Source organism: Lissotriton helveticus, chromosome 6, assembly GCF_964261635.1.
Source record: "Lissotriton helveticus chromosome 6, aLisHel1.1, whole genome shotgun sequence".
Taxonomy (NCBI): domain Eukaryota; kingdom Metazoa; phylum Chordata; class Amphibia; order Caudata; family Salamandridae; genus Lissotriton; species Lissotriton helveticus.
Genome location: NC_136067.1, coordinates 1803364395 through 1803370719, shown reverse-complemented (window position 1 = coordinate 1803370719; position 6325 = coordinate 1803364395). Strand labels below are relative to the sequence as shown.

General features: G+C 41.9%; 1 non-coding gene across 1 annotated transcript; it reads left to right on the top strand.

Moving 5' to 3' along the window:
• Positions 1-4799: 4799 nt before the first annotated feature.
• On the top strand, positions 4800-4893 carry TRNAI-UAU (transfer RNA isoleucine (anticodon UAU)). The gene is made up of 2 exons: positions 4800-4837; positions 4858-4893. It is a non-coding gene; the product is annotated as a tRNA-Ile (tRNA).
• The last annotated feature ends 1432 nt before the right edge of the window (positions 4894-6325 follow it).

Below are 6325 nucleotides of genomic sequence, written 5' to 3'. Positions count from 1 at the left end.
GCTTTTGGGATACCCACCAACTGACAGCCAGCAGCCTGTTACCCGAATCTTGGCTGTCATGCGGCACTCAGACATAATCTCTGTATGAGATATGGCTGGATAAGGCATTCTGAGTCTGCCCACGGCGCACCCCAGGGTGCCTATATAAAAGGGCAGACAACTTTGTGCCAGTTTCGGCACCCCCCCGCGCTCTAGTCGGGCTCCCGGGGTGTCCCCCCAAATCCGTTTCCAGGGCCGCATCACTTACGGGGAGCGCCAAGTGGTCCGGGCTGCTGGCGTTATTGTGCGCACAATCTTAACTAACCCTATAACTATTTTGTTGTATACTATCCACAAGGCTCGGGCAGAGACTCATTTCACACGTGCAAAGCCATCGGTTCGGAAAGTCACTCCGTCATTCTCCTGGGCAAAAATAGCATTTTTAAAATATCGGGGCTAGTTGAATTGAAAGGCCTACAAGTTGCAAGTTGACAACAAGTGCAAAAATAGCATTTTTTAAATATCGCGGCTAGTTGAATTGAAAGGCCTACAAGTTGAAAACAAGCGCAAAAATAGCATTTTTTTAAAATATCGCGGCTAGTTGAATTGAAAGGCCTACAAGTTGCAAGTTGACAACAAGTGCACACGCCTCGTGTTGAAGTGGAAGAAAAAGACGAGGAGAGAAGGAGGCAGCAGGGGGAGGGGAGAGAGGAGGGGGCCTGCACCTGTTTCCCTTGCGGGAGCGAGCAGGAATCATATATTTGTAATTAACACATGGTTTGAAAGCTCGCTCCCACAAGGGAATCGCCAATTTCACACATAGACAACACGTGAAATGCACGGTTGTTTAGCCAGGGATTGAATCGTTTGGTAGACTAAATTTTTAACCACCCGGTTACAGACAAACCGCCAGCAATTGAAGTAGCGCACGCCGGCCAAAAACAGAGACCATCGAACTCAGTAATACGGGGGCTTACGGTGTGACTGCAGCCCACGGTGCAATTTTTTGAAGGGATATCACCGACTAAGAATTGGGATGACATAAACAACCGTGCATTTCACATGTTGTCTATGTGTGAAATATGGATTTTGGCATACATGGATTGTAAGCACGAGCTGAAAAACTGAAGATAGCTATTGGTCCTGAGGAGAACCCACTAAACAGCTGGGGTTTGAAACGCGTCGACCTACCCGGTCCCTGATCACACAGAAGTTACTTGTGTATATAGGAAAATATTTCCCTTGCAAATCATTTGATTAATTTAAATTTGTGACACTTGATACATTGTTTGTTTAATCATACATGTGTATGTGACAAAGGGACCTTGACGTTTTGTTTCTATGATGGATGTTTGTGTGAATGTGATATGAATGTGAAATTGGCCAAGTGTATGGTGATGACTTTGTTTTAGCGTGCCCTTATCTTTTGTCCTATAATGTGTTTATGTCTTGTTTGTATTGAAATGCACAACTAAATATGTAGTCCTCTTTAAAATAATTGAAAAAATAAATGAAGATTAAATAATTTCCGTTGTACTAAGTTGCAATTCTTTAATCAACATTTCATGTTTTCTTTCATGAAATGACCCCAAGTAAGTGGATAGTCAGTCTCAGCAGTGGCAACAAGCTTGTTCTATTATCCCCAGGGAGCCACGGCACACAGTTTGGGAACCACTGACATAGCCTATCATATCCTCATTGTCATGATATGTCATCATAGAACCTTCAAGCATTATTTATGTGATGTCATGGGACGTTGGGGCATTGTAGGATGCACTTCGGTCCCTTGTGGACCCAGTGGTCGAAGTGGGGGAAAAAAGTTGGGGAACTGTTGGCGGAGACTCCGAGGGCGGAGCTAACCCAAGGATTCGATCAGTGGGCGGAGTCAGAGGTATGGCCAGAATGTGCCAAACATCCCAATTTGTAGTATTTGCTTGGCATTTCACTGACCAGTTACATCTTATTGTGTTTTTTTATTCAACCGATGGATTCACTTGATTATTTAAGGTTTATTAGGAGTTATTGGCTTTTAAATACATTCACAAAGTGGGATATATTTCCAATCACACATTGTCCCAAATACGCATAAAAGTGGAATCACAAGCCATGCAGTTTCTCTTGTTAGCACTTCTCCTCCCTTCTTCCACAAGAGCAGTTCAAACATGAATGGCTAAAAATCCTAGTTACAATTTTAAAAATATGGGGACCCCTACTAATAATGTATTCACTACCGGTAGGGACTAACAACAATTATTTTGAAAAAGGTAGTAGTGAAAAACAATTAACCAAGTGCCAAAGAACCTAGGGAAACAACTAGATTAACATACTCAGAGACATGTGACCATGATTAAACGAGACCAAACATGATGTATGTAACAAAAAACTTTTATAAATTCATTTATCTTTTTTTCTTCATTTTGTTTGGATATATATTTAAAAATACAATTCATAGATTAAATCAAAAAAGGACATATAATTATTGCAACACAGAGAAATTTAACACAAAAAATAAAAATAAAAATAAAGAGCCCAAATGAGTTGGTTGTAATTTATGGGCAGATGAAGTTAGCAAAGCGGTAGATGAAAACTCAACGCGCGTTTCGGCTATTGCCTTCTTCAGGAGTCCGTCATTTGCAGGCAGGACAAAAATAAACATACACTGAAAGGAAGATAGCAGAGAAGAGAGTGGTAGCATATGTTGGTTATCACTTAGACAAAAGTGTTTTTTGAGGTAGTTGGTGGGCCAGGCTTGGTGATAAATTGAAAATGTAATTTCAACAGATATATACAAGCTGGCCGCTATTTTTCTAGTTTTATTAAAGCGCGATGACAGATCTTCGTAATAGTCGGTTTATTTGCGGTCACTCTGACTGAAGAGATGCAAAATTCGAACTTCGGAAGTCAGGAGCAGACGTTATTAGCTGGACTAGATGAGAAATAGTGGACCTCTGTGCCAGCTTTAAAATTAATATAGCGTAGTCAGAGTCAGTGCCTTAAGGGAATCCTTTGGTGATAGAGATTTGGTAGCTGATGTTCCATCATAACATTTTGCATCACGGATGTTTTTTAATATTATTTTTCTTCGCTAGTGAGACGGGGTATCTCTTTATGTGTCCATGCGCTGGATTCTGACTGCGTCTGAGGTGAGCAGTATAATTCTGACAGAATAGATAACTAGGTCCGCAGTTGGGGGTCTGATACACCGGAGCCACTGGCCGCAATCGGATTGATCGATTTTTTTATCGACCTGCTCAAGGTTCATGTGACCTCAGTGACAGAGTCACAGTGACTGGAACACTGTTGCTCTAGGGTAGGCCTGCCTGTAAGACTGGAGATGAACTTCAGTATGGATTGTGGTGGACAGGCCTTCAAGGTTAACCCAAAATTGACACCACTAGGGTACACCTGCTTGTGCTAAGACATCACGCCTTCTAAGGTCTAGTGGGGCCTTCTAAGGTCTAGCATGGGAATAAGCTCCCTCAGGAGTGGTCTGGTGGACTGGTCATGAGGGCTGAACCCGGTTCCCCAGTTCCAAATTCGACAGCTCTGGCCATAGTGCCACATCCTCTGCCCCACTAAACACCATACTGCCCCACTGAGAGAAACTCGCACTGACTTCAGCTACAACTTAATTGAGCCCACTATAAACACTTGGATGTGGCTGAATTCAAATTATGAACTTGATAAGAGTAATATGCTGCCTAAAAAAAAAAGTGAAAGCAAACTCTCATAGGGAATGCAAGATTAAGTAAAGCATGTGAAATGTAAGAAGAAACAACATGGTCACCTTAAAGATCTCTCACTCACTATTCAGAAATCAGCGAGTGGTTTTACCTAAAGTTGCTTTATTTAGCTATGTATTTATTTTTCATATTTTAAACAATTTCTCTCCATGCCGAGGCTGCACTTTGGGATAGAAAAATGTCAGAAAAAGGCATTTCCCCGCAAGATTGTTTTTCTTTTTTGGATCAATTTCACATGGAAGCAAATAAATGAAAGAAGGAAGGAGAGGGTGAGAACCGTTTCTTCATGTCACGGTTTTCATTAACCCCTTCAGCGCTAATGACAAGGGTAACTCGTCATGGACTTTCCATTGATTTCAATGAAAAGTCAATGGAGCTCATCGAACACCCTTAGCAGCCAAGTGGTTAAGTGAGGCGCAAGACAGAAAGAGATGGAATAGTAGGAAGAGAGGGGGGGGCAGCTGCCAGCACAGAAAAGAAGAGGACATTGACTGTTTCTTCGCTGGGCAGTAAGGAAGAGACAGTCCTTTTCCATCTCTGCCCGTCCCCGACCATCCACGAAAGCAAGCCGAGCCTTATCTGAATACCTTTGCTATTTCTGCCGTCCTGGGACACAGTTTTGAAAAGAAAAAGTAGGGGAAGTGAATCATTTAATAAAAGAACTAGGGGCACACGGTGCCCTTCCGATCCCGCCCACTTCGATCACTGTGTGGACCATCCTTTATTACTTATGCCTGTGGGCTTTACTAATTAACCCTTATTTTAAAATAAAGTACCTTTCTTCCATTATACCGTCTGCTTTTGACTTAAGAGCGTTATTTGTTAAACACATTCAAATACGTGGCGCCTTTAGCGGTCTAACATAGGGGAAAGTGCAGTCACTACGAAGCAACTGTGACTCGCATTATTAACATTAACTAAGAGTTCGTCAGATTCTCATATGTCTTGGGTGCCTTTATGTGCCTTTGAATTTAAAAGTATGAAATGTGAAGTAACCGCTCAGATAATACTATACCGTATGTAAAAGTACTCCGCTCAGAAGGGTGTATAAAGAGATCTGCGACGAATGGTGTCAGAGCTCCAGTGGCGCAATCGGTTAGCGCGCGGTACTTATACAGCAGTACAAAGCAAAGCAATGCCGAGGTTGTGAGTTCGAGCCTCACCTGGAGCACATACTTTTTAAACATCACATTAGAACCGTGAATGTTTTAGAATGTTTGTCATGTAGCAAACTGCCACTCTTCCGAATCTGCCTTGCACTCTACAACATAAATAATTTTACGATATAGTCATGCTTAGAAAAAACAGGAGCCTTATACACACGCTATACCCGCTACACACTGACAATTCATTTTTTTTGGGTCGCATGACAATTCCCCACCAACCTGACACTATATATATATATATTATAACCATACAAAAAACAAGTATTAACCTTTTACTGTACTAACACTAGTAAAAAGCATATATTTAAAACTCCATGTGACGATGGCATTTTAGTCCTGAACGAATTAATAGCCAGTAACTTTGCATGTGACGTACATAATGAGCAACACAACAGTTCCTAAAATGTATTACTTTTAATTTTCACTCTGCGCCGCAATGCTTAGAATACCTGCACCAATCAGTAAATATCGAGACATTCAAAGATGGCGGTTTCAAATACTCCTGTAACAGCAGAGCTTCGCCTTTTTTCTGTTTTCATAGTTTAAAATGCCAGCTCAAACTGAAGCACCGAAGGTAGGTAGCACTCCAGGAGTATTTAAGAATGAAAGAACCCTGGGGTTCTGATATACCGATTTGAAAATAATTGTTTAATACATCCACAGTGAATTGTCATGGGTTTCAGAATCTACTTTCGTAGCCACGCCCTTCTCAAACGGCAGTCGTCCTTGGCTCGTGGTTGGGTCTCAGAAGACACTTTCGTAGCCACGCCTCTCGCAAACGTTAGTCGTCCGCGCATCCATCCTTGGAGTTTGACACACAGCCAAGCCCATTTTTTTTAGACCCATCCAGTATAAAAATTGACTGGGGGTTTGGTGCTTTTTGCAATATTTTGATATCCCCCTGGAGTTGTGAATTTCTTTTTCTTCGGCTGTCTTCGTAAAATAAGCGTCTCCCTGTGAGGAACAGACAGAAGGAACGGATCACTGCTCCAAGGGAGCGTTATGGGCTAAACAGTGTTTTACTTTGTAAACTAATAAGTGCCTGGACCCTGACCACGGGGCCACTGCAGCTTGCACCATTCATTGCCCTTGACATCTCTGCCAATGGGTACCAAAACCATTACTAATCCTCTCTCTCACCTGCAAGTGCAACAGTTCAGGTTATTCCAGATCCCCAAAGATAAAGGAATGATTGGGGAGCCAGGTATTAGTACTTTTAATGTATATTGTATTCATGAACAGCCGTTCTGCTCATCTTTAAATCAGCTAAACAGCGCCAACAGACTGTCATAAGTGCGATGTTGACAATTAAATGCCAGGTGCCAGCACCGGACACCAATTACACACAGGTGCCGAATACTGGAAACCACTGGCTCAAATTAAGCACTTTACACGATTATAAAATGGAATAAACATCTGTGGAAAACAACTTTAACT